General features: G+C 42.7%; 1 pseudogene; it reads right to left on the minus strand.

The window, feature by feature from the left end:
- Positions 1-2,304: 2,304 nt before the first annotated feature.
- Positions 2,305-17,915, minus strand: LOC104672475 (annotated as a pseudogene).
- Positions 17,916-18,950: the final 1,035 nt, after the last annotated feature.

Below are 18,950 nucleotides of genomic sequence, written 5' to 3' on the forward strand. Positions count from 1 at the left end.
GGATGTTAATTCTCAAAAATATGTTACTTTTTTGTTAAGAAACTATTTAAGAGTTGCTTTATAATGAAGAAAATTATACAGATAAAATGAAATAAATTAAAAAAACACAAGCCAGGGCATCAAAAGTTAACTCTGAGCTCTGTTGTTACCAAGAAAATAGTTGATATGGGAGAACAGTAAAACCAAGTAACCATTAAAAACCAAAGGGTGTAATGCAAGGAATTGTTCCATTTTGTAGATTGGTATCATTCAGTTTCTTTAAAAGTGGTGGATTGTAAAAATAACCACTTTAAGGACTAAATTCTTAATTTGAAATGCTAGAGAACTTAGGAGCTTACCTGGATTACTGCAGGACCCACAGTTCATTACTGAATGATTACTGAGTATATGTGATCCAAATGCACAGGGGGGTTATTCCTGAGAAAGCTATCAGCCTAGTGGACCAGATAATGCCATTGCAAGGTCCACTTGCCTTGAGAAGGGGACTGCCCAACTCTTCCTATAAAATACCAAGTGAAATACCCCAGATGAAGCAGTTAATAAGTTTCATATGCAAGCTATGTTGGACTAGCTTTATAACTGGACTATCCTCCCACCAAATAGGTCTATTACCTGGGTCATGGTAAATTTGGGGATTAAGAGGGCCCCTTTTGCATGGGTGCCCCTCCCATAGAATCATAGATCTGTTTAAGAAGACTTATCAAGTCTGCTGCCCCTCATAAGTCTTACAGATGCAACTCCCTGATGGGAACACAAACCCTTTTCACAAGAAAAGGTAAAATGGTCTAGGGCAAAATAAAGGCTTCCTGGGACCAGAACATAAAAACATACAGGTTAATAGAATTATAAAATGTTTAAACATGCTTTATGTAAGGTAGTTGTAACCCCCTTTACCTAAATGTCTTATGAAAATGAGTACTATATCAAACTGGAGGATGTTTTCCCCTTTCTAGTACTATAAAACTGAAGACCTGTCAGTCTGCTCATGTAAATCCTCCACTGCATAGCCTTTTGTGTAACACATTTATCGGGGCTGATGGCAAAAACTATGAGTACTTTTCAATAACACCAACTGAGCTAGATAAGTTCTACTTGATGAGGCATTTACTACCTTGCTATGAAATGTTAACTGAAGCTACCCCTATACTAATGGAAAAAATGTTTCCCAAAGAGTTCCATGATCAAATAAAAAATGGTTTACATAAATCTTTCTACCTAATAAGTAGAGAGCCTTTTTCCTAGGACTAATTCTGAAAAGCTGCTAAATTCTATTTGTCTATCTGTTTGGTTTGTAAATAACATTTTCAAGGTAAACAATCATCTTGTCTTAAAAGCTGCTGCCCTGGTTAAAGGAGGGTCAGGAAAATCTTTTTTTTTTTTAAGTTATTTGGTTAAAGTATGTTTTTGTAAGTGAATTTACCTTTCTGAATTCTCCAAAATTTAGATTGTAATTTTATAACAGTATAGTTGTCTGCATGAGTTCAGTAATAGTTAAAAAAAAAAAATTGTTTTAAAGGAAAAGCATGACACTCAATACTAGATTTCAGCCTTAACTTTTTAGGTGCAGATTAATTCATTCTTTCTTGGCTACAATAATCCTCTAGAAGGTACCAGATTATAATTTTTCTTTGTATTTGTCATTGGTGCTCTAATGAAATGAGTTTCTTTTTCTGTTCTAACATACGAATTACTCTTATAACTGTCAAACTATAAATGTTATTTCTCTCTCCTTGTTTTACTTCCAAGGAAACCAAAATCATGGTATTCTGAAAACCAGAGATATGAATCTCCCTCATTTGGCATCCCGCTGACCCCAGATCTGTTTCACTGCTAATGCTCTGCAGCCAAAACTATACAAGTTGCCTCCCTCTAGACCCAGGTACTATCGTGGAAGAGGTGGGTACATAAGATTGTAAGAGCCCGTTTTGAGGGATAAAATTGGGTCAAGATCAAACAAACCCTCCAAATCAAAAAGGTGGTAAAAAAAAAATGCCTAAACAGCTGGTAAAACAATTTTAGTTGCCTTCTAAACTATTATGCGTCACTTTTGCATCCACCCCAACCATAAAGATTTTCTGCTTACTATAAAATTAAAGGGAAATATTTCCTAACAGGATAAAATACCTTGTAACAAAGCCTCCTGGGTACAATACTCCCAATTATGAGTTGTGGAGATAAATATATCTATCTATATTTTTTATTTTTCAGAACAATGTTTATGTTGTGTATAGCTAATTGCTATAAGTCTGTAACACAAATGAAGCTTACAGTAGCTCAACACATAAACGTTAAAAATAAGTCGGTCTTGCAACTTTGCCTTTTGGTTTAATTGTCTGCTTTATTGATTGAGTTATTTATTTTTGGAGGAATAAATAGTCTTTATTGGACTCAGAGCAGGAGTCTGTGGGTCTTGAGAACCTCTGTATATTTGCCAATTTTCTTCTCCACGTTCTTTTCGGCTGTTTCCGTAGCCTCATGAGCTGTTTCTTTTTCCGGTAGTGGATCTTGGCCTTCTCCTTCCTCTTCTCCTTCAGGGTGGCTATGACTGTCTGGCACTTCCAGCCAACCTCTTGAGCTAGGTGCCCCAGGTAGGCAAACTTTCTTGTAGTCTTCAGATGCAAGACCTTGAGGGCAGCAGGAATCACTACCTGTTTTTTCTTGTCATCGGGTGTTGGGATGCTGTCAAACACCTTGAAGCGGTCCAGGGAGGCCTGGCCTCCTTGGTCTTGTGAGGCAGCATGCCTCGTAGTCTGCCGGAAGATGCAGCTGGGGGCCAGGAAGTGGTGGGGGCCAGGAAGTGGTGGGGCCAGGAAGTGGTAGATGCCTCGGGAAGGGTTGCTGTTCATCCCCTTGCAGAGGAAGGCCAGGTACTTCAACTTGTTTCTGTAGACATTGCCAGAAATGCTAATGCCCCTGCAGCATATGACCACCACCTTCCAGCCAGCTTAGCCACCATGGCAGTCAGGAACCCCAGGAGATGGCTTTGACCACCGAGCTCCAGGCCTTGCCCCTCCACTGTCTTCAGCAACCACCTGGGAAAGGAGTTCTCTGTTTTTAGATGAAACAGGGAAGGGTATGGGGCCCCCTCACCCCTGAGGTCCATCTGCCAGATTTCCCTGGAACCCTGTTTGAAAACCACAGATCAATTTCAATCCTCATTGTCCATATGAGGAAACAGAAGCCAAAAGAATAGAAAGAACCAAGATGACCTTGTGCAGAGGGAACAGCAGGATTAGTACTTCACCCTCCTAATTCTTGGGGTTCTGCTATTTCCTGCTCCCTACTCTGCTATGAAGAACAAAGTCAGGGTGTGAAGTTACGGGGGCTGTGCAGAGTCTGACCTGCAGGGCTGTAGGGTACCGTTTGCCACAAGAAGCCAGTAACCAGGTATGGTGGCTCATACTTGTAATCCCAGCACTTTGGGAGGCCAAAGAAAGTGGATGACTTGAACCCAGGAGTTCCAGACCTGCTTGAACAACATGACAAAACCCTGTCCCTACAAAAAATACAAAAACGATTAGCCAAGTGTGGTGGCACATGCCTGCAGTCCCAGCCACTCAGGAGGCTGAGGTAGGAGGCTGTAGTGGGCCATGATTGCACCACTGCACTCCAGTCTGGGCAACACAGTGTGATCCCATCTCAAGAAAGAAAAAGAAAAAAAGAAGCCACTAGCCTGGCATTACTCAGCTCAGTCAACAAAATAAAACATTTTTTTTTTCTGGAAAAGGAATTACAAACATTTTTCCAAGGGCACATCTAGCATGTCTCCCAGAAATGTACCTGCCTTAGTATCCCTTCCATACCCAGGAACTAGCTGCAGGGCTCTTGTATCGGGCTGAACCCCAAAAGTGCACCAACAAGCAATGCAAGGTAGTGTGGAGCAACATCCTGTTTTAATGAGGATCTGGGTGCAGGCAGGCTGAGGCCTAAAATGGCATCACCCCCAAATGAGGATGGGGCAGGGGTTTTATAGTCTCCTGTAAACAGGAAGTGTCTCAGTCTGATGTAACTGCTACGCAGTACCCGAATGGAGTCTCTCTTGATCTTCAGGGGTACATGTCTTCTGGCTAGCTCTCTTCTTGCTTTTGCTATCCTGCTGATGCTCGCTGCTGGCACAAGTGGTCTTGCACCTTGGAACTGGGCCTGAGAAGGGAGGAGTTATTCATTCTCTTAAGCTTTCAGGCCCCAGGGAGAATCTTTCATTCCTGTCTATTTGGTTATTGAAAGGGAAAAGGGATGACTTTGTCACTACTTTAAATGTGACATAAGAGTGGCGTGGGCACCTTGGAAAAAGAAAAACTTTACTTTGGGGTATTCCTGAGAGATAGGTTGGTATCCACTGTGTTGTTGTAGCAGGAACATCATCTAGATTGTCTGGCAGCTAACTGTAGTTTCAACATGAATTTTTTTTTTAAATTTTTTTATTATACTCTAAGTTCTGGGTACATGTGCATAACGTGCAGGTTTGTTATATATGTATACTTGTGCCATGTTGGTGTGCTGCACCCATCAACTCGACAGCACCCATCAATTCATCATTTATATCATGTATAACCCCAATGCAAGCCCTCCCTCCTCCCCCCTCCCCATGATAGGCCCCAGTGTGTGATGTTCCCCTTCCCGAGTCCAAGTGATCTCATTGTTCAGTTCCCACCTATGAGTGAGAACATGCAGTGTTTGGTTTTCTCTTCTTGTGATAGTTTGCTAAGAATGATGGTTTCCAGCTGCATCCATGTCCCTACAAAGGACGCAAACTCATCCTTTTTTATGGCTGCATAGTATTCCATGGTGTATATGTGCCACATTTTCTTAATCCAGTCTGTCACTGATGGACATTTGGGTTGATTCCAAGTCTTTGCTATTGTGAATAGTGCCGCAATAAACATACGTGTGCATGTGTCTTTGTAGTAGAATAATTTATAATCCTTTGGGTATATACCCAGTAGTGGGATGGCTGGGTCATATGGTACATCTAGTTCTAGATCCTTGAGGAATTGCCATACTGTTTTCCATAATGGTTGAACTAGTTTACAATCCCACCAACAGTGTAAAAGTGTTCCTATTTCTCCACATCCTCTCCAACACCTGTTGTTTCCTGACTTCTTAATGATTGCCATTCTAACTGGTGTGAGATGGTATCTCATTGTGGTTTTGATTTGCATTTCTCTGATGGCGAGTGATGATGAGCATTTTTTCATGTGTCTGTTGGCTGTATGAATGTCTTCTTTTGAGAAATGTCTGTTCATATCCTTTGCCCACTTTTGGATGGGGTTGTTTGTTTTTTTCTTGTATATTTGTTTGAGTTCTTTGTAGATTCTGGATATTAGCCCTTTGTCAGATGAGTAGATTGCAAAAATTTTCTCCCATTCTGTGGGTTGCCTGTTCACTCTGATGGTAGTTTCTTTTGCTGTGCCGAAGCTCTTTAGTTTAATTAGATCCCATTTGTCAATTTTGGCTTTTGTTGCCGTTGCTTTTGGTGTTTTAGACATGAAGTCCTTGCCCATGCTTATGTCCTGAATGGTACTACGTAGATTTTCTTCTAGGGTTTTTATGGTATTAGGTCTAACATTTAAGTCTCTAATCCACCTTGAATTAATCTTCGTATAAGGGGTAAGGAAAGGATCCAGTTTCAGCTTTCTACTTATGGCTAGCCAATTTTCCCAGCACCATTGATTAAATAGGGAATCCTTTCCCCATTTCTTGTTTCTCTCAGGTTTGTCAAAGATCAGATGGCTGTAGATGTCAACACGAATTTTAATGGCTTTTATTATCAGTAGGATAACACAGGTGAGAAACAGGAAGAACCCAGCGATGAAGACTACTGTCCCCACCAGCGTTTTAAATCCTCCTAAATTAGAGAACCACCCTCCTAGAAGATTTGTTGGGTCCAATCCCTTCCAGGTTTGGACTGGTACAGGGGCTACTTTTCTGATGTTTAAAGCAATTTCTAGTACTGCTTTTTCTGTTATCATCTATGTTAAGTCAACAATTGGAGATACGAAACTTACCACAGGCCCCACCTTCTTCTGCTAATAAGTAGTCTAGTGCCAGCCTGTTTTGATAAATTGCCACATGCATTTGGCTTTGTTATTACATGAGAATTTCCAGGGCTGAGGTGGTTTGGTTGGTGATTATCTCTAGAATCACCTTTAGTCTAATTCTTCTATTTAGCATGTATATGGCAGTTGCAATAACCCCATGAACCATCCTCAGCCCAAGTGGCAGGACTCTAATATTCGATGCTCTGCTGTGGAGGCCATTCTTCCTATTGCCATCTTTGACTTCTTTCTGCCTTTAAGGATCCTTTTGTTGTTGCTGTTTAGGTTATTATATACAGGGACTCAGAGGGTGTTGCCTGCTGTTAATGTTTTGGAGGAAGGAGTAACCTTGGGCATGAGCTTGACCCATGTGCGATGGACCCAGTGGGGGAGTTCTTGTACTCTCACTGCAGTTGGCATGCTGAGTATCAGTGTAGGGGCCTGTCCACTTCAGTTGTAGCTTTTTGTGAGGGTCAGGTTGAAAGATAAACACATCTGTCCTGCAAGACAGTTATGTTGAGAGGACAAGGAGGTGTTAACAGGGAGGGGCACAGCCTCATTTGTTGCTTCATGAATGAAAGACCGTGTCTGGATTAAGGAGAGGAAGTAATTCCCGAGTGGTTCAGAGTCTGCTAAGGGTGGAGGCCCTAAGACAAAAGTCTGGCCATACATGATTTCAAAGGGACTTTAAAAAGAGGGTGCTTTTGGTGTTGAGTAGAGTCTCATGAGGGTGAAAGGGAGATTTTTTTTTTTTTTTTTTTTTGTCCACAACTGGCAGGTTTCTAGAGTGAGCTTGGTGAGTTGGGCTTTAAGGACAGTTAATTTTTTCAACTTTGCCTGAAGATTGAGGCCTGTAGGGTATGTGGAGAACCCATTTTATACCTTAGGATGTAGAGACGCCTTGGGTAATTTGGCTGATGAAGGTGGGCCTGTTATCAGACTGGATGGATGTTGGGAGACCGAAATGGGGAATTATATGCATGATGAGAGATTGTGTGATGACATTTGCACCTTCTGAAGTTGTTGGGAATGCTTCTACCAACCCAGAGAAAGTACAGACAAAGACTAGAAGATAGTGGAGCCATTTATTAGGCCACATGTGAGTGAAGTATACTTGCCAATCTCGCTCAGTACCTGGCCCCAGGCTTGGTGGGTAGGAAAAGGCAGTGGCCGGAGAGAGCCCTTGTGTGACACTGAGTGCCAGATAGAGCAGGACTGGGTAATTTCTCAAACATGGCTGGAAAGGTAAGGACAAGTGAGAATATGATGGAGAAGTTGCAAGAGAGGTTTGTAACCAACATGGAAAGAGTTGAAGCTTTGGAAGTGAGGAAGGCTTTGAGAGTGAGGAAGAACGAAGCACCCTTCCTTGACATGCCATGGTCCTTGCTTTAGAATGTTTTGGGCTTGGAAGTCCTCCTTTTCTTCTGATGAATAAAGAGGAAAGAACAAGGACAGGGACAGAAATTGGGCTTACATGCATTGTAGGACTACTCGTTTGGCTACATGATCTGCTAGCACATTTCCAGCTAATATAGGATTGTCTGGGGTTTGGTGACCCCTGCAATGAATGATGGCAACTTTCTGTGGGAGCCTGGCAGCTTAAAGTAGTTTGCTGACAAGAGAGCCATTTATGACAGGAGTGTTTTTTGCAGTTAGAAAACCCTGTTCTTTCCAGATGGACAAGTGTGAGTGTACTATGTGGAACACATAACAAGAATTTGAATATATGTTGATCTGTTGTCTGGCTGCTAGAGTGAGAGCTTGAGTGGGGGTGATGAGTTCAGCTTTTTGGGAGGTGGTGCCTAGGAGGAGCAGCTTGGCTTCAATAGTGTCAGGGGTGACACTATAGAATAGCTAGCATGCTGGCATCCTTTATGTAGGAAGGAACTGCCATCTACAAACCAACTAAAAGAGGCACCTGGAAGGGATTGGTCTGTTAGGTTTGGAAAAGGTATAAGAAAGGTTTTAACATTGTTCACACAGAAGCATGTAGGGTCTTTGGCTGTTGTAGCTTCAGGTAAGATTATGGCCAGGTTTAGATGGGAACTGGTTAGCATGGTGATGTGGGGGCGGGGGGGGGGGGGTTTCTATGAACAGAGCATATAGCTGGAGGAGCCGTGGGGCAGAGATGAGACTTAGTACACTGCGGTGAGCTAGCATGTCTTTGACGTTAAGGGTTGACTAAACTGTTAGGTTGGCATGAAGAGATAGTTTTAGGCTTTCATGGGTGAGGACAGTAGCTGCCACCAATGCTTGGAGGCAGGCAGGCCATCTGAAGACTGTGACTTTGAATTGTTTGGAGAGGTAAGCAACAACCTGAAGGGTGGGTCCCTTAGACTGAGTTAGAACACTTAGTGCATCTCCATGCTGTTCATCAGTACAAAGGGAGGAACGTTTGGTGAGGTCTGGGAGAGTGAGGACAGGCACTGAGGTGAGAGCCTTCTGGAGTAGATGGAAAGGTTGGGTAATAGGCTGTGCAGGGTTTAAAGGCTCCTGGAGAGGGCCTTTAGTGGCTTGGTATAACGGTTTGGCAAATGAAGCAAAAGAGGGAACCTAAAGTCTAAAATATCCTGCTAGTCCTAGAAAAGAGAGATTTTCTTGTTTAGTCTGTGGAGGCAGGAAGGATTGGAGGAGGGATATGCGGTCAGTTGTGAGCCCTCAGGTTCATGGGGTAAGTGCTAGGCCTAGATAGGTGACTAAAGTGGTGCATATTTGTGCCTTTTAAGGGGAGACTCAGTACCCCCGCTCTGTCAGGAAATTTAAAAGAGAGATAGTATGGGCATTGCAGTCCTTTTGAGAGGGCTACATAGGAGCAGATCATCAACATATTGAAGGAGAGTGGACAGTTTTAGGGATAAGGTACAGAGGTCATGAACAAGGGCCTGTCCAAAAAGGTAGTATGTCAAAAAGGTTTATGTCTAAAACCTTAAGGTAGTATGCACCAGGTGAGCTGACACGAAAGGTTGGTGTTGGGTTTTCCCACGTAAAGACAAAGAGGTTTTGGGAAGCAGGGTGTAAAGGAATTGTGAAAAAAGCATCCTTTAGTTTTAGAACAGAAAAATGGGTGGTGTTAGAGGGAATTGCAGAAAGTAAAGTATATGGGTTAGGATCTATGGGACATACTGGGAGTACAGCCTGGTTAATGAGCCTGAGGTCCTGGACTAAGGGATAAGTTCCATCGGACTTTTTAACAGGTAGAACTGGTGTGTTAAAAGGGGAGCTTGTTGGGCAGAGTAAGTCACTGATGAGGAGGCGAGAAATGATAGACTTTAGGCCTTACAGGAGCTGCTTGGGGTATTGGATACTGCTTCTGTGATAGGAACTGGGTGGGCTCTTTAAGGGTAATGAGGATGGGGGTGTCATGTTCTGCAACTGAGAGTGTAGAAGTATCCCAAACAGTGGGGTGAAGTACAGATAGGGGATGAGGAAAGGTTGCGTGTTTTAGGGTGGGAGGTTGGAGTAGAAGAAAGCTGTAAGTACCAGAGGTGTCTGGGTGAATTCGTTGGGTACTATGGGGAATGTGGAAGTGGAGAGTAGTCTGGAGTTTTGAAAGGATGTCTCTGTCTAGGAGTGGAGTTGGGCAGGAGGACAGGACTTAAAAAGAGTGAGTGAAAGAAAAGGTGTGCAGGGAGCAGAAAAGTGGAGAGGGGCTCGGGGTTTGGAGACTGATCCTCAATTCCCACAACAGAGACTTGGGAGGACTGGGTGGGTCTTGAAAAATTAGATGAAACAGAGTAGGTTGCCCCAGTATTAATTCAAAAAACATACGGTAGACGGTCGGGGGCGGAGCAAGATGGCCGAATAGGAACAGCTCCAGTCTCCAACTCCCAGCGCGAGCGACACAGAAGACAGGTGATTTCGGCATTTTCAACTGAGCTTTGAAGAGAGCAGTGGATCTCCCAACACGGAGGTTGAGATCTGAGAACGGACAGACTGCCTGCTTAAGTGGGTCCCTGACCCCTGAGTAGCCTAACTGGGAGACATCCCCCACAGGGGCAGTCTGACACCCCACACCTCACAGGGTGGAGTACACCCCTGAGAGGAAGCTTCCAAAGTAAGAATCAGACAGGTACACTCGCTGTTCAGCAATATTCTATCTTCTGCAACCTCTGCTGCTGATACCCAGGCAAACAGGGTCTGGAGTGGACTTCAAGCAATCTCCAACAGACCTACAGCTGAGGGTCCTGACTGTCAGAAGGAAAACTATCAAACAGGAAGGACACCTATACCAAAACCCCATCAGTACGTCACCATCATCAAAGACCAGAGACAGATAAAACCACAAAGATGGGGAAAAAGCAGGGTAGAAAAGGTGGAAATTCAAAAAATAAGAGCGCATCTCCCCCTGCAAAGGAGCGCAGCCCATCGCCAGCAATGGATCAAAGCTGGTCAGAGAATGACTTTGACGAGATGAGAGAAGAAGGCTTCAGTCCATCAAACTTCTCAGAGCTAAAGGAGGAATTGCGTACCCAGTGCAAAGAAACTAAAAATCTTGAAAAAAGAGTGGAAGAATTGACAGCTAGACTAATTAATGCAGAGAAGGTCATAAACGAAATGACAGAGATGAAAACCATGACACGAGAAATACGTGACAAATGCACAAGCTTCAGTAACCGACTCGATCAACTGGAAGAAAGAGTATCAGCGATTGAGGATCAAATGAATGAAATGAAGCGAGAAGAGAAACCAAAAAAAAAAAAAGAAGAAAAAGAAATGAACAAAGCCTGCAAGAAGTATGGGATTATGTAAAAAGACCAAATCTACGTCTGATTGGGGTGCCTGAAAGTGAGGGGGAAAATGGAACCAAGTTGGAAAACGCTCTTCAGGATATCATCCAGGAGAACTTCCCCAACCTAGTAGGGCAGGCCAACATTCAAATTCAGGAAATACAGAGAACGCCACAAAGATACTCCTCGAGAAGAGCAACTCCAAGACACATAATTGCCAGATTCACCAAAGTTGAAATGAAGGAAAAAATCTTAAGGGCAGCCAGAGAGAAAGGTCGGGTTACCCACAAAGGGAAGTCCATCAGACTAACAGCAGACCTCTCGGCAGAAACTCTATAAGCCAGAAGAGAGTGGGGGCCAATATTCAACGTTCTTAAAGAAAAGAATTTTAAACCCAGAATTTCATACCCAGCCAAACTAAGTTTCATAAGTGAAGGAGAAATAAAATCCTTTACAGATAAGCAAATGCTTAGAGTTTTTGTCACCACCAGGCCTGCCTTACAAGAGACCCTGAAGGAAGCCCTAAACATGGAAAGGAACAACCAGTACCAGCCATTGCAAAAACATGCCAAAATGTAAAGACCATCGAGGCTAGGAAGAAACTGCATCAACTAACGAGCAAAATAACCAGTTAATATCATAATGGCAGGATCAAGTTCACACATAATAATATTAACCTTAAATGTAAATGGACTAAATGCTCCAATTAAAAGACACAGATTGGCAAACTGGATAAAGAGTCAAGACCCATCAGTCTGCTGTATTCAGGAGACCCATCTCACATGCAGAGACATACATAGGCTCAAAATAAAGGGATGGAGGAAGATCTACCAAGCAAATGGAGAACAAAAAAAAGCAGGGGTTGCAGTCCTACTCTCTGAAAAACAGACTTTAAACCATCAAAGATCAAAAGAGACAAAGAAGGCCATTACATAATGGTAAAGGGATCAATTCAACAGGAAGAGCTAACTCTCCTCAATATATATGCACCCAATACAGGAGCACCCAGATTCATAAAGCAAGTCCTTAGAGACTTACAAAGAGACTTAGACTCCCATACAATAATAATGGGAGACTTCAACACTCCACTGTCAACATTAGACAGATCAACGAGACAGAAAGTTAACAAGGATATCCAGGAATTGAACTCATCTCTGTACCAAGCGGACCTAATAGACATCTCTAGAACTCTACACCCCAAATCAACAGAATATACATTCTTCTCGGCACCACATCGCACTTATTCCAAAATTCACCACATAATTGGAAGTAAAGCACTCCTCAGCAAATGTAAAAGAACAGAAATTATAACAAACTGTCTCTCAGACCACAGTGCAATCAAACTAGAACTCAGGACTAAGAAACTCAATCAAAACTGCTCAACTACATGGAAACTGAACAACCTGCTCCTGAATGACTACTGGGCACATAACAAAATGAAAGCAGAAAGAAAGATGTTCTTTGAAACCAATGAGAACAAAGATACAACATACCAGAATCTCTGGGACACATTTAAAGCAGTGTGTAGAGGGAAATTTATAGCACTAAATGCCCACAAGAGAAAGCAGGAAAGATCTAAAATTGACACTCTAACATCACAATTAAAAGAACTAGAGAGGCAAGAGCAAACACATTCAAAAGCTAGCAGAAGGCAAGAAATAACTAAGATCAGAGCAGAACTGAAGGAGATAGAGACACAAAAAACCCTCCAAAAAATCAATGAATCCAGGAGTTGGTTTTTTGAAAAGATCAACAAAATTGACAGACCACTAGCAAGACTAATAAAGAAGAAAAGAGAGAGGAATCAAATAGACGCAATAAAAAATGATAAAGGGGATATCACCACCGACCCCACAGAAATACAAACTACCATCAGAGAATACTATAAACACCTCTACGCAAGTAAACTAGAAAATCTAGAAGAAATGGATAATTTCCTGGACACATACACTCTCCCAAGACTAAACCAGGAAGAAGTTGAATCCCTGAATAGACCAAAAGCAGGCTCTGAAATTGAGGCAATAATTAATAGCCTACCCACCAAAAAAAGTCCAGGACCAGATGGATTCACAGCTGAATTCTACCAGAGGTACAAGGAGGAGCTGGTACCATTCCTTCTGAAACTATTCCAATCAATAGAAAAAGAGGGAATCCTCCCTAACTCATTTTATGAGGCCAACATCATCCTGATACCAAAGCCTGGCAGAGACACAACAAAAAAAGAGAATTTTAGACCAATATCCCTGATGAACATCGATGCAAAAATCCTCAATAAAATATTGGCAAACCGGATTCAGCAGCACAACAAAAAGCTTATCCACCATGATCAAGTGGGCTTCATCCCTGGGATGCAAGGCTGGTTCAACATTCGCAAATCAATAAACATAATCCAGCATATAAACAGAACCAAAGACAAGAACCACATGATTATCTCAATAGATGCAGAAAAGGCTTTTGACAAAATTCAACAGCCCTTCATGCTAAAAACGCTCAATAAATTCGGTATTGATGGAACGTACCTCAAAATAATAAGAGCTATTTATGATAACCCACAGCTAATATCATACTGAATGGGCAAAAACTGGAAAAATTCCCTTTGAAAACTGGCACAAGACAGGGATGCCCTCTCTCACCACTCCTATTCAACATAGTGTTGGAAGTTCTGGCTAGGGCAATCAGGCAAGAGAAAGAAATCAAGGGTATTCAGTTAGGAAAAGAAGAAGTCAAATTGTCCCTGTTTGCAGATGACATGATTGTATATTTAGAAAACCCCATTGTCTCAGCCCAAAATCTCCTTAAGCTGGTAAACAACTTCAGCAAAGTCTCAGGATACAAAATTAATGTGCAAAAATCACAAGCATTCTTATACACCAGTGACAGACAGAGAGCCAAATTATGAATGAACTTCCATTCACAACTGCTTCAAAGAGAATAAAATACCTAGGAATCCAACTTACAAGGGATGTAAAGGACCTCTTCAAGGTGAACTAGAAACCACTGCTCTATGAAATAAAAGAAGACACAAACAAATGGAAAAACATACCATGCTCATGGATAGGAAGAATCAATATCGTGAAAATGGCCATACTGCCCAAGGTAATTTATACATTCAATGCCATCTCCATCAAGATACCAATGAGTTTCTTCACAGAATTGGAAAAAACTGCTTTAAAGTTCATATGGAACCAAAAAAAGAGCCCGCATTGCCAAGACAATCTTCAGTCAAAAGGACAAAGCTGGAGGCATCACGCTACCTGACTTCAAACTATACTACAAGGCTACAGTAACCAAAACAGCATGGTACTGGTGCCAAAACAGAGCTATAGACCAATGGAACAGAACAGAGTACTCAGAAATAATACCACACATCTACAGCCATCTGATCTTTGACAAACCTGAGAGAAACAAGAAATGGGGAAAGGATTCCCTATTTAATCAATGGTGCTGGGAAAATTGGCTAGCCATAAGTAGAAAGCTGAAACTGGATCCTTTCCTTACTCCTTATACGAAGATTAATTCAAGGTGGATTAGAGACTTAAATGTTAGACCTAATACCATAAAAATCCTAGAAGAAAATCTAGGTAGTACCATTCAGGACATAGGCATGGGCAAGGACTTCATGTCTAAAACACCAAAAGCAACGGCAGCAAAAGCCAAAATTGACAAATGGGATCTAATTAAACTAAAGAGCTTCTGCACAGCAAAAGAAACTACCATCAGAGTGAACAGGCAACCTACAGAATGGGAGAAAATTTTTGCAATCTACTCATCTGACAAAGGGCTAATATCCAGAATCTACAAAGAACTCAAACAAATATACAAGAAAAAAACAAACAACCCCATCCAAAAGTGGGCAAAGGATATGAACAGACATTTCTCAAAAGACGACATTCATACAGCCAACAGACACATGAAAAAATGCTCATCATCACTCGCCATCAGAGAAATGCAAATCAAAACCACAACGAGATACCATCTCACACCAGTTAGAATGGCAATCATTAAAAAGTCAGGAAACAACAGGTGTTGGAGAGGATGTGGAGAAATAGGAACACTTTTACACTGTTGGTGGGATTGTAAACTAGTTCAACCATTATGGAAAACAGTATGGCAATTCCTCAAGGATCTAGAACTAGATGTACCATATGACCCAGCCATCCCACTACTGGGTATATACCCAAAGGATTATAAATTATTCTACTACAAAGACACATGCACACGTATGTTTATTGCGGCACTATTCACAATAGCAAAGACTTGGAATCAACCCAAATGTCCATCAGTGACAGACTGGATTAAGAAAATGTGGCACATATACACCATGGAATACTATGCAGCCATAAAAAAGGATGAGTTTGCGTCCTTTGTAGGGACATGGATGCAGCTGGAAACCATCATTCTTAGCAAACTATCACAAGAAGAGAAAACCAAACACCGCATGTTCTCACTCATAGGTGGGAACTGAACAATGAGATCACTTGGAGTTGGGAAGGGGAACATCACACACTGGGGCCTATCATGGGGAGGGGGGAGGGGGGAGGGATTGCTTTGGGAGTTATACCTGATATAAATGATGAATTGATGGGTGCTGACAAATTGATGGGTGCAGCACACCAACATGGCACAAGTATACATATGTAACAAACCTGCACGTTATGCACATGTACCCGAGAACTTAAAGTATAATAAAAAAAAAAAAAGAAAACAAACAAACAAACAAACAAACAAACAAACAAACAAACAAGAAAACATACAGGTCTACCTGCCCCATCAGGCTTATCCTTGGCTCAAATTAAGAGATGGTAGTTGCTGGAGCATCCATTCCAGGGCACCATCAGTCTTCAGTGGCAAGGCCACCGAGATCTGAGTAGGTTTTGGCCAGCTCAGGAAGGGATGGGGGTGGTCCTTGTGAGGGCTGCTCACAGTCTGATTTCCAGTGGGGTCCTCTGCAGAGGGGGCACAGGCTGGTGGGCTTACCTGGGTTTCAGCATTGTTTGGACCAGTGACCTTCACTGCCACACTTGAAACAGGTGCCAGGAGGAGATGGATTGATAGGAGGCTTCCGTGTGAAACTGTGGCCCCATGGCCCTGTAGGGCTCCTGATGACAGAGGCAAGCATTTGAAAATCTGCCTGTTTTTGTCTTTTACTTGCCTCATCCTGATTGTTAAACAATTTGAAGGCTAAATTCAGGTGTCGTTGTGGGATTTGAAGGCCGTCATCAAGCTTCTGAAGCTGGCACCGAATATCGGATATGGATTGGGAGATGAACCAAAGGTTTAACACAGTGGTTCCTTCTGGGCTAGCTGGGTCTAGGTAGGTGTACTTTCTTATGGCTTCAGTTAAATTAGAGAGAAAAGGGGCTGGGTTTTTGACAGGACATTGGGTGATTTCTGAAAGTTTTTCATAGTTGACTGCTTTATGGGCACCCTTTTTGAGTCCTGCAAGGAGACACACAATCATGTGGTCTCGATGGCAGCATCCAGGGGCTCCATCTTGATAAACTCAGTGGTAGTACTGGTTGGAGACTGCCTCTGCACCAGTAGGTAGAACAGGAGCTTCGTGATGAATTGTATCAGCATGTGCCTGAGCTAGGGTCCAGATAAGGTCCAGGTCTTCTGGGGTGAGGGTGGAAAAGAGTATAACATAGAGATCATGCCAGGTTAGTTCATAAGACTGGGTAAGGTACTGAAACTTTCTAATGTAAGAGGTAGGGTCTTCTGGTAATGAATCAAGTCCTTCATTAATTTGAGAGCAAGCAGTGAGGGAGAAGGGAACATGAACTTTAACAACACTTTCAGTTCCTGCTACTTCCCAAAGGGGGCACTGTAGCACAGGCACTGAAGTAAGAGTAGAGTATGGGCCAAAGATGGCGCGTAAGTGAGTATGGGTGGCAGAGAAGGAAGAACCTGGAAGTCCTTCTTGCTGAGGGTTTGAAGGGAGAAGTGGGGTTGAATTAACAGGCAGTGGAGGATAGATAGAGGGGGAAGGTGGCAGGGTGGGTTTACAAGCCTCAGGAGAGGGCGGTGTGGGAGAAGAATGGGTACAGGCAATATTAGAATTGTCCTGAGGAGGGGATGGTGTAGAAAAAAGAAGTGGATACTCCTGCCTGGGAAGATGGCAGCTGGGAAGATGGCTACCGGGAAGACAGCGGCTGAGAAGATAAAGAGGAGGCTGGGGGGTTAAAGAAGATGGTCGAGAAGGAGAGGTAGGGGTTGGGAGGGGTAGGCAGCAGTCTGCTGGATGGATGGAGGAAAAAGAGGTGGGGTCGGGAGGAGAAAAGTGATCTGGGTGGCAAGAATGGAGAAGAATTTGAACAGGTGAGCAAGAATTGCAGAGGTCACGTTGTGATCTGAGTGCAAAAAGGTGTGGACAAAAAGGCCTCCCCATTTCTCCAATGATCAGCAATTATTGCTTAAAGCAGTTAAAACTGTAAGTCGAATGTTCCATTTGCAGGCCATTTGGATCCATTATCCAATTTGTTTTGTGTCCAGACTGAATTACAAAAAAAGACAAGGCATTTAGGGCAGATATCTTGCCTGAGGCCTAAGGTTTGTAGGTTTTTTTACGAGGCAGCCTAGAGGGCTGTCCTTTGGAATGGAAGACTGGGAATTTCCCATAACAGGGGGTCAGCTTGGGAGAACAGGGAAAAGGAAACCATCCTGGACAGCCAGAGGGAGACAATAAAAGGAACAATTGTCACCGCTGCCTTTTTCATTCCCAGAAAGGGATCAAATGACTTAGAGGCCTCTCCCTAAAACCAGATGATCAGCGAGTGCCTGGCACCTGCCGGGGACTTTCTTGGACCAACATTGGATTTTCAAACCAGAGAAACCAAAAGAGACCATGCGGATTTTTTCCTGTTAACCGGGCTCCAGGGAAACTTACCAGTAGGCGAGATCAGTGACCCATGTGCATGCACAGAGAGGCGACTGAGGAGCTTCCTTTGTCTGGCTGCTGTGACCTGCTCTCTGGGGTGGAGGGGTAAGTCCACTGGGGACGTAGACTGGAACCCCTCCTGGGTTTCGGCACCAGACTCAAGGCTCTTGTATTGGTTCGAACACCAAGAGTGCACCAACAAACAACACAAGGCGGTGTGGAGCAACACGCTGTTTTAATGAGTGCCTGGGTGCAGGTTGGCTGAGGCCTAAAATGGTGTCACCCCCAAATGAGGACGGGGCAGCGGTTTTACAGTCTCCTGTAAACAGGAAGTGTCTCAATCTGATGTAACTGCTATGCCTCTCTCTTGATCTTCAGGGGGTACAAGTCTTCTGGCCAACTCTCTTCCTGCTTTTGCTATCTTGCTGACACTCACTGCTTGTGCAAGTGGTCTTGCACCTTGGGACTGTGCCTGAAAAGGGGGGACTTATTCATTATCTTAAGCTTTCAGGCCCCAGGGAGAACATTTCACTAGCTAGAAGGAGCCTGAAGGAAATCTGGTTTCAGCATAAATATGATGATGGATTTCACAGTGCCACAGTATTGTCAGTTTTTTAAAACTTTACTTAAAATAATAATTTTCAGAAGTAATGAATGCCTGTCTACATCCATTCTTATCTGGCCTAGAACGATTAATTGACTATAAATCTTTTGACTCTTAAGGCCCTCAGTCATACAGAGTCCTGCCAAGAAAAAAAAATGACACTGTAGAATTATATGACCTTTCATGTGACAAAACCTTTTATCTCCCAAACACCAGTATATGATGCAATACAAAAGTGGGGGTGGGGGAATAGATTTGTCTACAGTTAACAAGTCTGTAATAATTTAGACACCAAGGACCAGGCGTTTCTTGCATTTAATTTACACCTTCCTCAGGATGCTATACTTATGGAGATGAACTAGCCAGAAAAGAGATTAAATTTATTAAATTATAATTCATTGTTGGTCCCACAATTTCCAAATAAGATTTATTGTAGGGTTCAAATAACCCTTAATAAGGAAGGTAAGCACATTGTGGATCTGATCAAAGAATATGATGGTGCATGCAGGGTTTTCTTTCTGGCGATGGGGTTGTTAATTGCCCTCTGATTTCACCTATAACCTTGGATGCCCAAATCTTCACTGTCTTTATGGTAGACATTTTCTTGTAAATGTTATGCCAAATACAGCAGAAGGAAAGGCACAATTAAAGACCCAGGTAATGATAGCTCGGAAAATAGATGTGATCTGGGATTTTTTTTTTTT

This window comes from Rhinopithecus roxellana, chromosome 3 (assembly GCF_007565055.1).
Source record: "Rhinopithecus roxellana isolate Shanxi Qingling chromosome 3, ASM756505v1, whole genome shotgun sequence".
Lineage (NCBI taxonomy): Eukaryota > Metazoa > Chordata > Mammalia > Primates > Cercopithecidae > Rhinopithecus > Rhinopithecus roxellana.